This window comes from Thermobia domestica, chromosome 3, assembly GCF_964235325.1.
Source record: "Thermobia domestica chromosome 3, izTheDome1.hap1.1, whole genome shotgun sequence".
Taxonomy (NCBI): Eukaryota; Metazoa; Arthropoda; class Insecta; order Zygentoma; family Lepismatidae; genus Thermobia; species Thermobia domestica.
This window is the reverse complement of record NC_137456.1, coordinates 324,817,831-324,831,802: the sequence shown is the minus strand read 5'-3', so window position 1 is coordinate 324,831,802 and position 13,972 is coordinate 324,817,831. Positions and strand designations below refer to the sequence as shown.

The 13,972-nt window shown below is 38.2% G+C and overlaps 1 protein-coding gene across 1 annotated transcript in view; it reads right to left on the bottom strand.

The window, feature by feature from the left end:
• The window catches only part of LOC145681187 (E3 ubiquitin-protein ligase SIAH1B-like), a 51,344-nt gene extending 45,724 nt beyond the window's left edge, over window positions 1-5,620 (bottom strand). Inside the window, exon 1 of the mRNA XM_081752670.1 lies at window positions 5,504-5,620. The gene's annotated coding sequence lies outside the window, so the exon portion shown is untranslated. The remainder of the gene's footprint in view (window positions 1-5,503) is intronic.
• Between the last annotated feature and the right edge of the window lie 8,352 nt (window positions 5,621-13,972).

The window sequence follows — 13,972 nt, the reverse complement described above, 5'->3', positions numbered from 1 at the left end:
TTTTTGAATACGAGTTGTGTGCGAGTAATTCAATTTTATTTAACTTTTAATATTAGAGATTATTTTATACGACCATTTAATATTTTATTATTTCTTATACATATTCGCTTTCATCATTTGTCCATTGTAATGTTAGTAGAAAAAAATGTTTTATTTAACAACATGAGCACGAAAACCTACAAGAAAAATATTAGACAACATTCATAATTATCACTGTACGGAATACTTCTTTAAATGGAAAAAGTTTGATCCATTGGTAGAGTGCACCCATCTGGCACGAAGATCCCTAGTTCAATCCCAAGACCGTGACAATTTGTGATGGACAACACCCTGTGGATATTCTCGGGGTTCTCCATTTCCTACCACTTTCTTCATATTCAACATTTTTACAATCATTAACCATTCAACGTTGCCTACTTGTAAAATTTCTCGAGTAGATGAGTATATAAGACTCATGCCAGAACAAAATGTTTTCTCTTTGCTCTCAGGCCAGAAAAAAAGATCTACTTGCCAGAATAAGTGTTTTCGCTTTGCTCTCAAGCCAGAAAAGAAGAAACTCGTATCCACGAAACTTGTGAAATTTGGCGAGTAGCAACTCGAGAAATTTCACTTCTCATGAACTCATGAATATTTATGAATGTCGAAAAGATGCCCCATAACTACTAAAGACATCAAAAAACACCATAAAATTGTATATTTATTTATTATTTACATAATATGTATTTTATTTTTGAATTATCGAATGCGTAAACTTTTGTTTCATTTTTGTGTGTTGCATATTACAACATGCTTTATTCAATGTTTGCACTCAATTTTCTAACTTCTAAAATAAGCGAGGCACTACAATTTATTTATATTCACTATTGTGGGCTATAATATTGTTGTTTGGTAGTGCACCTGGTATCTTGGGATGTTTGTAATGGTTGCAGTAATAGGATACAGTTTGAAATTCTTGAAATGGTTAAAGGCGATAGAAGATGTTTGGTGCATCTAGCAAGAAACATATAATTTTTCACAGAAATGAGTAGAATTCGCAAAGTTAAATTTAATTTGCGAAATTGCAAGAATTTCATTGCTTTTGAGTCAGTTTGAAACTTTTCTTTAGCGTCATTTTTTAGAGGGGGCAAAAAATTGTTTAGGGGCAGTGCCCACTCTAGCCCCTCCCTGGCTACGGACCTGGCTCTAGGTCTAGGTTTCGTATAGCCTGCTACTCAACGAAACGCTTAACTCAAATTCACTCCAATTCGTGCACACTCCATCTTGTTTCAGAAAGACTATGGAGCAATAGCCCACTCGTGTATTTTAATAATTTTTGTGGGCTTAATAGTAGCCAAACAACAATACAATAGTCACTAAATTTTTGTATTACCAATAGACTAAATTTCCTTCCTGTCACCAAATTTGTTTACAACATTGCTAAATCCATATCCATATATTTCAATCTAATTTTGTTTAATTTAATCTCTAGGAAAGTTAGGAAATATTAAAAGAAAAAAAATCACGACCCTTCCGAAGGTCCGGGTCCACATTTGCCGAGATTATTACCACCCACTTATGCGTGGTTCTGACGATATACATACATTCAATGGCTTGGTGGCATAGCGTTCACCTCCGGTGCTTGGGGTCCTTGGTTCTATCCCAGCTCGCGCCGTGTGGACTTTGTGGTGGATAAACACCGTGCTCGTGGGTTTTCTCGGGGTTCTCCCGTTTCCTCCCACTTTCTACATTCCACCATTTCACTCATCTCTCATCATCACCCTCTCTTTTAGCATAACCGTGGGACGTAAAACTTAAAAATTTCATTTCATTTCATTTCAATGTTGGCTACACCAGGGTTGGCAAAAACCATGGTTTTTATTGAGAAAGCCAAAAAAACGGTTTATTTTGTTTAAACCCTTTTTTTTGTTTTGTTTTGTTTAAATAATTTGCTTTATGTATTTATATCACATATGGACAGAAATAAGTTTGTTTCACCTTCGTCTTATTATGCAACAACCGGGTAATGCTGGAAGGGCTCACATAAGCTTAAAACGGAGTCCAAACCGTTTCTCGACTTATATCCGAAACAAATTGTCCTCCATGTGAACTCGAAACCGGGACTAATTGGCAACAAATGCGATACGTCTGCCGACTCACTCACGAAGGACTCCTGATACGCTGTACTGATTTTTACATACTTTTAATATATTGTCTAAATGTCAAGAGTCATTTGAAAAGGACACAAAGATAAACAGTTGCACAAGTGAAACCATTATAAAGAATTACATATGGCAATTTCAAAATACTGCAGAGTACAGAAGTACTAATTGAATCCAAGTTACTTGACTACGACTTTTATTAGTCCAAGTTATTGAATGTGCATATCAGTAAGAAAAGTGAATAAAGATAAGAATTATTTGAGTCCACTTTGGTTCTGACCCATTTACACATAGGGTCTAGATATACCAAAGATACTTCTGATTTCAATAAATGCCTCTCGTGGTGTTGATATGACCCCTCCCCCAAAAAGTATGGTATTTCCATGTATTTTATCAATAGTAAACATTATTAAAACGAAACAATATGTAGAATTTTTCTTTGCAATTGCACAACAATAATAACAAACTATTTTAAAAATCACAAAAGAAACATTCATAAACTTATAAAAAAAAGTTGCTTTTGTATTATAATCTCTTTGAGTAATGAATGGGAAATTTAGGTCTGAATATAATACGTGATAACCCACAAATGTGTGTTCATCAAGATTTTACGAACACTTACACTGTTACGAGCATTTTTCGTTTTTTGGTTTAAACCAGTTTTTTTTTTTAAACCAGCTACACATTCCAACCCACACATTATACGTCATCAATTGTCAACATGCATTTGGGTAGTTTGTAAGCGCACAAATGATTCCCTTGAATGCTTGAACTTGAATAAATTTAACTGTGGCGTTAACAGCCGATACCACAGTAACCGAATAATGTGTTTGAGACTGTTATGTATTCTATTTAGATAGATAAATATATTTGATTGTTATAATATGGCCATCCAGGGCCGGATTAACGGCGGGGCTTAGGGGGTTGTAGCCCTGGGTTTCGAGGTGGACAGGAGCCTCCACTCTGATCAAAATCTCAACTGGTGTCTAAACAAAAACTCAAAAAGATGGAATCATCATCGTAAAGTAAAATAATGACCAAAAATATGAAACATATTCCCTCAACTTTCCTACTTTATTTTTACAGAAATGTATTAGGAAAAAAATGAAATGAAATCTTTGAGTTTTACGTCCCACGATTATGCCGGTTAGGCTAAAGGAGACGGTGATGATGAGAGATGAGTGAAAATGGTGGAATGAAGAAAGTGGGAGGAAACGGGAGAACCCCGAGAAAACCCACGAGAAATGTAGCCTATTAGACGAAGTCAGAAGGGGCCACATATTTTTTCTAGCCCCGGGCCTCCAGATGGGTTAATCCGGCCCTGTGGTCATCTGGCAACCCTCAGCTTATGAGTCGATTTTGTGTAAATCTTCATGATTGTAAAATAAATCAGAAAGAACAATACCGTCGGAAACAACAACAAAATCGAGTCGTGGCAAGGAACACGTGAGCGGGATGTCTCCTTCATACGTGACGGTGACGGGCTTATAGGCCATAGATGCTGAAAATGCCTACAAATATGTATAAATAAATAAATCATCCATTGTGTGACCCACTGGCGTTTTTCATATGTAAAATTTGGGGGGAGGGCATCAAAGAAAGTAATTTAAATGGTACTACCTAGCCCAACCTGTTTATCATCATCGATTCCATTTGTTACCTATCTGCTTATCTTTACGCACCTCCTAAGGTGTATCACGTACTCTGTTATAATCGTTTCACATAACCGCCTGAATATTACATTCCAAATAAATATAATTATTAGCACTGGCGTCTCTGGCATGTAAAATTTGGGGAGGACATCAAAGAAAGTTATTTAAATGGTATTACCTAGCCCAACCTGCTTATTATTTTCGATTTTATTTGTTACCTTTCTGCTTACCTTCACGGACCCCCTCAGTAATATTAAGAACTATTGTTATAATCATTTCACAGCCTGAATATTATATTCCAAATAAACATAATTTTATTTATATATCACTTTGTCGTTATTAAATAAATTAAATTAGAATAAAATATTGAATATTTTGTACTTCAAAATATTGGGGGGACGTGTTCCCCCTCGTCCCCCCCCCGCCAGAGACGCCCATGATTATTAGACTGTCATTTATATGTTATTCTGTCGTTAGTAATTACTTTAAATTAGAATAAAATATTGAATATTTTCAACCTCATAATATTGGAGTGATGCGTCCCCCTCGATCCCCCGCCACAGACGTCCATGGCGTGACCGTCCTTAGCGTTTGACTAAAACGTTAACTGTTACACCATCTTGTCGGATAGAAAAATTACTTGGTAGGCCTTAAATCAGGGATGCAAATAACCACTCCGAGTGGTTCATCGGTGCGGGCGAGTATTTAATATCACTGTTATTTTTTTCAAACTGTAAGGAGTGGGATGTGGCCTAGTAGCTTTTTTCGTGGGCTAGTAAAATTTTGTTGCTTATTTGCATCCCTGCCTTAAATACTGATAACAACTAAATAAATAAAAATTATAGCATATACTGTATCTAGAAGTTCCGATTTGCTTGAAATCTTGTCATGTTAGTAGAAAACACAAAAATAGAATGCTTAAGAGTGATCCGGGTTCGAATCTCCGTTGGAAATTATGTGGTGCGGAACCCGATAGGTATAAGTCCACGTCTCATATAGCCTCAGAGGGGCCGCGGTGGCTCAGTGGTAGAGCGTTCACCTCTGGTGCTTGGAGTCCCGGGTTCGATCCCAGCACCCCCCCCCCAAGTGAACTTTGTGGTGGACAAACACCGTGTGCGTTGGTTTTCTCGGGGTTCTCCCACTTTCTTCATTCATTACTCATGATCACTGTCTCCTTTAGCCTAACCGGCATAAACGTGGGACGTAAAACTCAAAGATTTCATTTTTCATATAGCCTCGGTGCTGAACAGAACGTTAAATCCCAAATCAGCCAACTAAACATACGTATAAAATAGTACTTCCAGGTTAACGAGCAATGCACACTAAGATTTCTCACTGCAGCAGTCGTTATGAAAACAAGAATCTACAATGATCGAATTCGGACAGCAAGTAGGCCTATGGTATAAACGGCAGTAAAGTAAGATGCCATAAAATCATACAAACTGTAAAAGAAAAATCGGAATTTGAGAGACTCCCCCACTCACGGTCATGTGCGTCCGCTACGTAACCAGCACACACTGATTTTTCCCTGTCTTTCTCGATTGCCGCTATGTATTTCAACTTATCTACACTATGCATTGAATTAAAGAGGATTCAGTCCATAAAACATACATAGAACAGAAACTATACGTACTGCAGACAGAAAGCACACGCACAAACGTTAAATTATTGTGTATAGCAGAAGAATATGGTAATACACGAACATAATCTTACCTTAGTTTAGACAAGCACCAGTAGGAACTCCCAACACTTTGGTACGGTTGCCTCCAACTGCACTGTCGTTGCTTGCACGTGCACAGACGAAGTTCTCAGGTCACAACGGGGACGCGAGCGTTTTGGAAGTTGATAAAAGGTTCAGCGTTGCAAGAACCTACAAATTTAGCGACAGATTTTTTTTTCTCGTATTGAGTATTGGCAAAGCGATACGGACAAAATCTCGCAAGCCAAAACCACGCGTGGCCAAAATCTCGTTGGCCAAAATCTCGTTGGCCAAAAACCTCGCCTGGCCCAAACCTCGCTTGGCCAAAATTTTGCGGAACGAAACCTCTCCATAAAATTTACCCAATAAGTTCCTTAATATTCAATTCCCTATTACAAATAATAATAATAATAATAATAATAATAATAATAATAATAATAATAATAATAATAATAATAAGAAGAAGAAGAAGAAGAAGAAGAAGAAGAAGAAAGTTTGAGTAGCATGTTTACTTTAGAGGTTAGAAGCGTAAAAATATTGAGAGGTTTAACATGAATGAACATATATATGTAAAATAAATCCATAATCTCAAATCCTTGGATCACCTCTGGTATGTGGGGTCCCGTGTTCAAACCCTGCTCCCGCCAAGTGAACTTTGTGGTGGACAAACACCGTATGCGTGGGTTTTTTCGGGGTTCTCTCGTTTCCTCCCACTTTCTTCATTCCACCATTTCATTCATTTCTCATCATCACCGTCTCCTTTAGCCTAACCGGCATAATCGTCGGACGTAAAACTCAAAGATTCCAATTTTTTTTTTCAAATCCTTGGATTTGAAATTTGGGTGACTACACTGAATAAAATAACCGACAAACTTTATATACGTTTAGCGTCCCACGATAATGCTCTTTAGGGTAAGGGAGACGATGATTAAAGCAATATTGAATAATGATAGAAGAATTGGTGGAATGAGAAAGTGGAAAGAAAAGGAAATAGCCTACTCCGAGAAAACGCACGAGCACGATATTGTCTATCACAAACTTACTTGACCGGGGATCGACCCAGGGACCCCAAGCACCAGAGGCAGGTGCTCTATCACTGAGCCACCGTGCCCCCCACCTCAATACAAGAACAACAATTATCTTTGGCTTTGGTAGAAAAGGCTTAATTTAGGCCAGGCGAGATTTAGGACCGCGAGGTTTTGGCGGGCGAGATTTTGAGTAAGGCAAAGAGGTTTTGGACGGCGAAGTTTTGATCAGGCGATATTTTGGGACGCGAGGTATTCGGCAGCGATGATTTTAGTCAGGCCAAATATTGGTCTGGCGAGATTTTCACCGGCCAAGTTTTGTGGAGCGAGGTTTTGCCAAGACGAGGTTTATCGCCTTGCGAGATTTTGGGCGGCGAGTATCTGGCAAAGCAACGTTTTGGTCCGCGACGTTCTGACCGCGAAGTTTTGTATCCAATTCTTTGACAAATGCATTAGCTATATAATAATTTTCAACTTGCAATGAAACCAAATATAATAATAATAATAATAATAATAATAATAATAATAATAATAATAATAATAATAATAATAATAATAATAATAATAATAATAATTATTATTATTATTATTATTATTATTATTAGTAGTAGTAGTAGTAGTAGTAGTAGGGATGCGCACGAGACGAGTCGAGACAGAATTTTCCTGACAAATTTCGAGTCGAGACAGCTCTTCCAATAGAAAAGAATACATTTTTCGAGTCGAGACCTCACTTTTACAGCACATTTTCGAGACGAGACAGCCTCAAATCTTGTCTCGTGCGCATCCCTAATTAGTAGTAGTAGTATTAGTATTAGTATTATTATTGAGAGTCCATTGAGACATTTAACAGATAAAGTAAAATATTGAAGACGATATAGTTTCTGTTGTCAATATGTCAATTCTACGTCCAGTTTCCAGTAATTTGATTCTTAGCCTTTAAAGACCCGAACAGACACCTAAACAGACACGTCGAGTTTTCAAGGGGATTAACCACTCAGCTATTAGCTATAATAGATGCACCGCATTTAGTGATACTATTATGAAGACCGGGTTAAATACGATAAATGATGTGATTTGTGAATCAATAATAATAATAATAATAATAATAATAATAATAATAATAATAATAATAATAATAATAATAATAATAAGAAGAAGAAGAAGAAGAAGAAGAAGAAGTCTAGACTTGTGACATACCGGAATGAATTTATTCAGAATCAAGAAACATTATGAATTTGGTGTGATACACATTGCATTATTTTAAACCTGACCAATATTAATTTATATATTACTTTCTTTCCAAAACGATTAACAGCTCTTTTCCATTATATTAACTTTTCTCTTCCTTTTACTTCTAAATAAACTTACAGACAAGGACGCCGATCCTGGGGGGCCGCCCTTCCTCCAAAGCTCATGTGGGCCCCCTATTGTATTTATGAATATACAATATTTGGCATAATTTGAGTGCAATTTGTCTTAAAATCCTCATATATATATACCTTCCGCATCTGAATGGCCCCCCTCCAAATTTACAGAGAAATCAGCGCCCTTGCTTGCAGATCGTTTCTCTCCATCCACATTGAGGGTTGCCAGACGTCCGGCTTTGTACCGAAGCCGGACGCACTTTTGTCCTCCGTTTCGAGTTTGGAGACTAATTAATAAAACTGGTCAACGAAGTTTCAAGATGCATGAAACGTTGCCAGAATTGAGATAGGATAAGTAAGTTATTAGTACAATGACTTTATTAAATACTTGATCGCGAGGCACTACACTAACGTATTTGGTGAACCTAATGTATATTTTCTTCCATACGAAGGAAATAATTTCGTCTGAAAATCTTCGAGAACTTGTATCTAATGAAGAAAAGTATGCACAAATTTCTAAGGATTGTTCGTCTCCTACAAATTTGAGGAATTTCAAACTCGTACTATCTTACATTTTCTCCATATCGAATTGTAATTCAGAATGTGACAGAATATTCTCCAGAAAGAAATTGCTTTGGACGGATGTTAGAAATAGACTTAGTGTTGGTACTGTGAAGGCTGAAATTCAAATCTGTATGAATTATAACAGTGATGGTGATTCTGGAACATGTTTGTGTGCCACAATGTATAATAGTTTCTTAATTGACAAATCATTGATAGAAGCAGATCGAACGGACAAAAAGTATCAATAGTTAGAGACCTGCACGGGCCGGGCTCGGCCCGAGGCCCGAAGCCCGGACCGGCCCGCGAGCCGACTCTATTATTTCTTTGGGCCGGGCCGCACATGGGAGGGCCGACACTGATTTCTTTTCAGGTCGGGTTGGGCTGGGGCCGATTAATTGCAATTCTTTAATAATTATTGACTTTCGTTAAAAGATAATTAGAATAAAAGCAAACGTTGAAGAAGTGTGCTCATGAAAAATGTTAGAAATGAAACTTTTAAGGTTTATCGGCCCTGGCCGGGCTTGGGCAAGAATTAAAAAAAAAAAAAAACATTATCGGGCCGGGCCGGGCTCGGGCCGAAAATCTCCAAAACTTTTCGGGCCCGGGCTGGAACGTGCCTAGGCACATTCGGGCTGGATTGGGCTCGGGCCGAAAACTTCGGCCCGTGCAGGTCTCTATCATTAGTATTGCTGCCTGCTAGTGAGTCATCGTTTTCTAGTTTACATTTTGTATGTTTACTTTAATAATGTATTAATCTCTATATTTTTTTCTTATTCTTTAAAATGTGCTGTTTGATATAATCTGGAAGCTAATTTAAGTTTCAGTATAAGTTATATGTTTAGGGATTTTTTTTTAAGTCACAGTGTCCTCCTTTCTGATTTTACAAATCTGGCAACCCTATCCACATTACTAAGATCACTTTCCATCTTGTCAATCTACACGAACATCATTTCACCAGCTTGTCATAGATGCAATGAACTAGGAATTCAGTGACCTATGTTCTTTAACAGATCCACAGGACACGTCGCCTCAGATGTACTTTCGACGACGACTACGATGTAGAAAGGTACACGATTTTTGACGCATAGACCGTTCCAGGTGAAAGAGCAGCACATTGTAAGTTTGTGTAGGCTTCTCTTTTTCAAATGGCAACAATGATTATATTATTTGAAAGTATCCGTATTCAATAAATTCATAGAGTTCCCACTATAGAGCTACAGTAAGTTTATTTTGATTGGATTCCCTCCGCGCCGAGTTTTGTTCAAAGGCTGTCTATAGCAAAGATTTCATATTCCAGAGGATGGATATCAATATGCTGAGAGGAACATGGATGAAAGATCGTCATTCAAGCCTGGTAGACTCTGTACAGATCAATTTCCTTATGAGATTTCTTTCTTCTTCATCTTCTATTCAACGTACAAACATGAGAATTTGTATTCTATAAAAGTGTCGTAATCTCACTTCTCAAAGCAATCCAGATCTCGATCCAAAGACCTTTCCTCTACATTATTATTTTACGAAATCCTGGGATGGACTTTTCAGCTCAAAATTCCCAAATTTTTACCACATTTTCTTGAATTACAAGGGCTGAAAACCTCCTGCACACCAGGGGCGGATCCAGGATGGACTTATGGGAGAGCGGTGGTTTGTGATACTGCTACTTAGAGTTACTTTTAAGAGCTCCAAACTCTGGGATGGGTTTTATTTATATATATAAAATAAGAAAGTTTCCTCTTCTGAGGGGGCGGAGCGATCGACCCTCTGGATCCGCCCCTGCTGTACACTATTTTCCCTTTCCATTACACTTCAAGATTTTCTGTAACAAATTGCGGGTCGTTCAGTGGTAGAGTGTTCACCTCTGGTACATGGTGTCCTTAGTTCGATCCCAGCTCGCGCCAAGTAAATTTTGTGGTGGACAAACACCGTTGCGTGGGTTTGCTCGGGGTTCTCCCCTTTCGTCCCACTCTCTTCATGCCACCACTTCATTCATTTCTCATCATCACCGTCTTCTTCTTTAGCCTAGCCGGCATAACCGTGGGACGTAAAACTTTTAAATACTAAATATACCTATATCATATATTTGAGTATTAATTTTCCTTTTGGAAAAATGGATTTAAAATATTAAAGTCACTGTAATAAAATGTAAAATAAATTATAGGCTAGGACTAGAGGGTCGCCAAAAAGTCACTTTGATCGGGTCGAAATTTTGTCTTGGTCGCAAAGGCCCTATGTGTATTATAGTTGGCATTTAACCTTCGTGACGTAGGCGTTTTTCCCACACACTAGAGTGATTTGCTCAGTTTTAACCGATTATATAATTTTCGAATAATCCGTTATTATACATGCATCTCTAACTTTAAGCCAACAACATTGAAGTATCTTTCACTTGCTGTATTTTTCTTTGCGCATGCCCTATTGTATGGCGGTACCGGTACTAAGTAAAATTCTAATAAAATGGGCATTTTTCCCCTCCCTTCCCCAGTGACTAAGAGAAACTTCAACGCTTTTGAGGGGCACGGTGGCTCAGTGGTAGAGCGCTTCCCTCTGGTGCGTAAGATCCCTGGTTCGATCCTTTGCCAAGTAAATGTGTGGTTGACAACATCGTGTCCGTGAGTTTTCTCGGGGTACTCCCGTTTCCTCCCAGTTTCTCATCTTCGATTCCCGATGGGGCAATCTGTCGAAAAAGTGTTAAAAAACGCTTTTTTCAGGCCAGCCGTCCTGAATTAGGTTTCCTGGGATTTCCTCATTCACACCAGGCAAATGCTGGGGTGGTATCTAACTTAAAGTTCCCAGGCCTCTCAATCCTCTCTTCTTCCCTTTCCCTAGATAGTGTGCCCGCCGAGTGACGTCATCCCTCGTATGTGACGGGCTAAATGGTCATAGATGCCAAAAACCCAGAAATCTAAATCATAAATCATAAAATCCCATTCTCTTATCCCGACAATTCTTCTATCATCATTCACTTCCTTTAATCATCATCTCCCTTAGCCTAATGGGCATAATCGTGGGACGTTAAACTGAAAGATTTCAGTTTTAAAAGATGCTTTCTTTGAGGTAAAAAGGAGCGGGAGAGAGTTCAACATAAGACTTGCACATTTCATTTTTTTTAAATGTTGCTAAAAATAAATAAATAAATAAATAAATAGAAGACGCTAAAGGAAGCGATTGGACTTCTCAAAAAAAGTCATTGTATGGTAGAGTCATTGTATACTGTATATCCCTTTGCTCCTGCCCATATTCAACACCGATGTTTCTTACGTTCCCAAGCACAAATTTCCAAAGCATGCTACTGTGTTTGTCTCGTGGAATACCACAAGAATCAATCAAAACATCACGAGCCCCATATGGATTCCTTTCCTCCCCGCTCCCCACATTTAAAATCGATTTGCTCTGTGTTTCTGAGCTCCGAGTTCAAAATTCTTGCTATCGTTATGTTTGTCTGGTCGATTACAACAAGAATTAATCAAAATATCTCGGCCCCATATCGATGATGCTCTCTACCGAAAGTGAAAAGGGTAGGATGATTTGTTGTTAAATTAAAAATGTATATCAAGTGTTTCCCTTTCCTTTCTTTCTTTCTTTTTTCTATAACTAGCACAGCTGAAAAGTCGAAAAAAAACTAAAGCTAAAAGCAAAATACTTATGACTTCCTAATAAAACGTAAAGACATATCTTAGGGCGTAGAACTGAAGCCTTTTAGCTTGCCTTTTAAATGGGTCTACGCCAGGGGTGTGCAACTTCGAACAGTGGGAAGGCCAACCACAGAGCACTAAATGCCGTCGGGGGCCTCACTGTACGTATATCATTTTTACGACAATTGAATAGTATAATATTAAATGTTGGAATATGTTCATCGTAATTTACATCACAATAACACAAAATTACTGTTATGCTGGTAACCAAAATATTTACTCACTAAAGAGGAGCAGAATAATGTAGTTAGAACTTTGTTGGTACATCTAGCAATCCTTATACCGAAGGAAATTTCCCGCAAGTACCTGCGCTTGCCAAGTACTTGTCTTTAGGGCGTTACCACGTTTTGCACTGTGTGATCGATGGAAAATTTCCAGTTCACTCTTAACATGTTTTGTAATATTATTATTATTATTATTATTATTATTATTATTATTATTATTATTATTATTATTATTATTATTATTATTATTATTATTATTGTTGTTTTCAATAACTGACCACCGGGCCGGAAGACAGGCTTAGACGGGCCGCATATGGCCCGCGGGCCGGCTTTTGCACACGGCTGTTCTAGGCTATAGCGAACAGTACAGATGAATTTCCCACTTTCGAATAAAATGAAATCTTCCGAGAAAAGATACATTCGTTTCTCTTTTGAAATTGATTTTTTCTCGAAAATGACTCTCAGTTATACAGTTGGATGTGGTCATTGGTTCGGTGATTATGTGGTCAGAACATAGCCATGCATTGCCGTTATTTGTGGTTTTCTAAAATGGAGTTTTCTACTCTTAATTGAAAAAATGGAAAATTAAATTAATTTTCTCATTTAATGTCCCACGTTTATGCCCCTTAGGCTAAAGGAAAAGAATAATTGACGAAAGGGAGTAATAGTGTAAGAATCGGTAGAATGAAAATGTAAGAGGAACGTGAATCTGAGAAAGTTAATAGACACGATTATGTCTACCTCAAAATTGCATGGTGGGGGCGCGATGGTTCAGTGGTAGAGCGTTCATCTCCGGGTCCTTGGTTCGATCCCAGCCCCCGCCGTGTGGACCTTGTGGGGGGGGGTTCACCGTGCTCGTTGGTTTTCTCGGGGTTCTCCCGTTTCCTCCCACTTTCTTCATTTCTTTAGCCTAACCGGCATAACCGTTGGATGTAAAACTTAAAGATTTGATTTCATTTTTTTCAAAATTGTATGGCGTAGAATCGAACTAGAGACATCTTGCACCACAGGAGAGCGTTGTACCACTTGACCGCTCGGTCTCCACTCTTAGCACAAATAAGTCTCAAACAGTGGCGGCGCTAGGCTTGTAATAGTAGGGAGGCAAGAAAAAATTTGGGGAGACAAGGCAACAACAGTTGTTTCCCTTTGAATATTATTATGGTTATATATGTTATTATCGTTATTATTCACCGATTGTACATGCAAAAATATGGGGAGCGAGAAACAAATTGGGGTGGCGGTTGCCCCTCCTCGCCCCCTGTAGCACTGCGACTGGTCTCAAATTGCCTCTGAATGTTCGTAGAGTTAATACATTATAAATATTCTTTTATTTTAATATTATTTTAGGTACATCCGTTATCTACTTTGAACATACAATACTTTTTCTCTCTCGTTTCATTATGTGGTGTTAAACGCAGACTAAGTCGGGAATTTCCCGATTTTTTTACGCTCTAGACTTGTTTATTGTCAAGAGCAGCGAACTGGTAGCCTTGAACTAATGCCGGCTGTGCGCGAACACGTCACGTGACTACCAATCCATTTCCGTCTTCAGAAATGCGTCATGATCCAGAGTTGCAGACCTCACGCTTTTCTCCTTTTCTTGTTTAGAGAAAC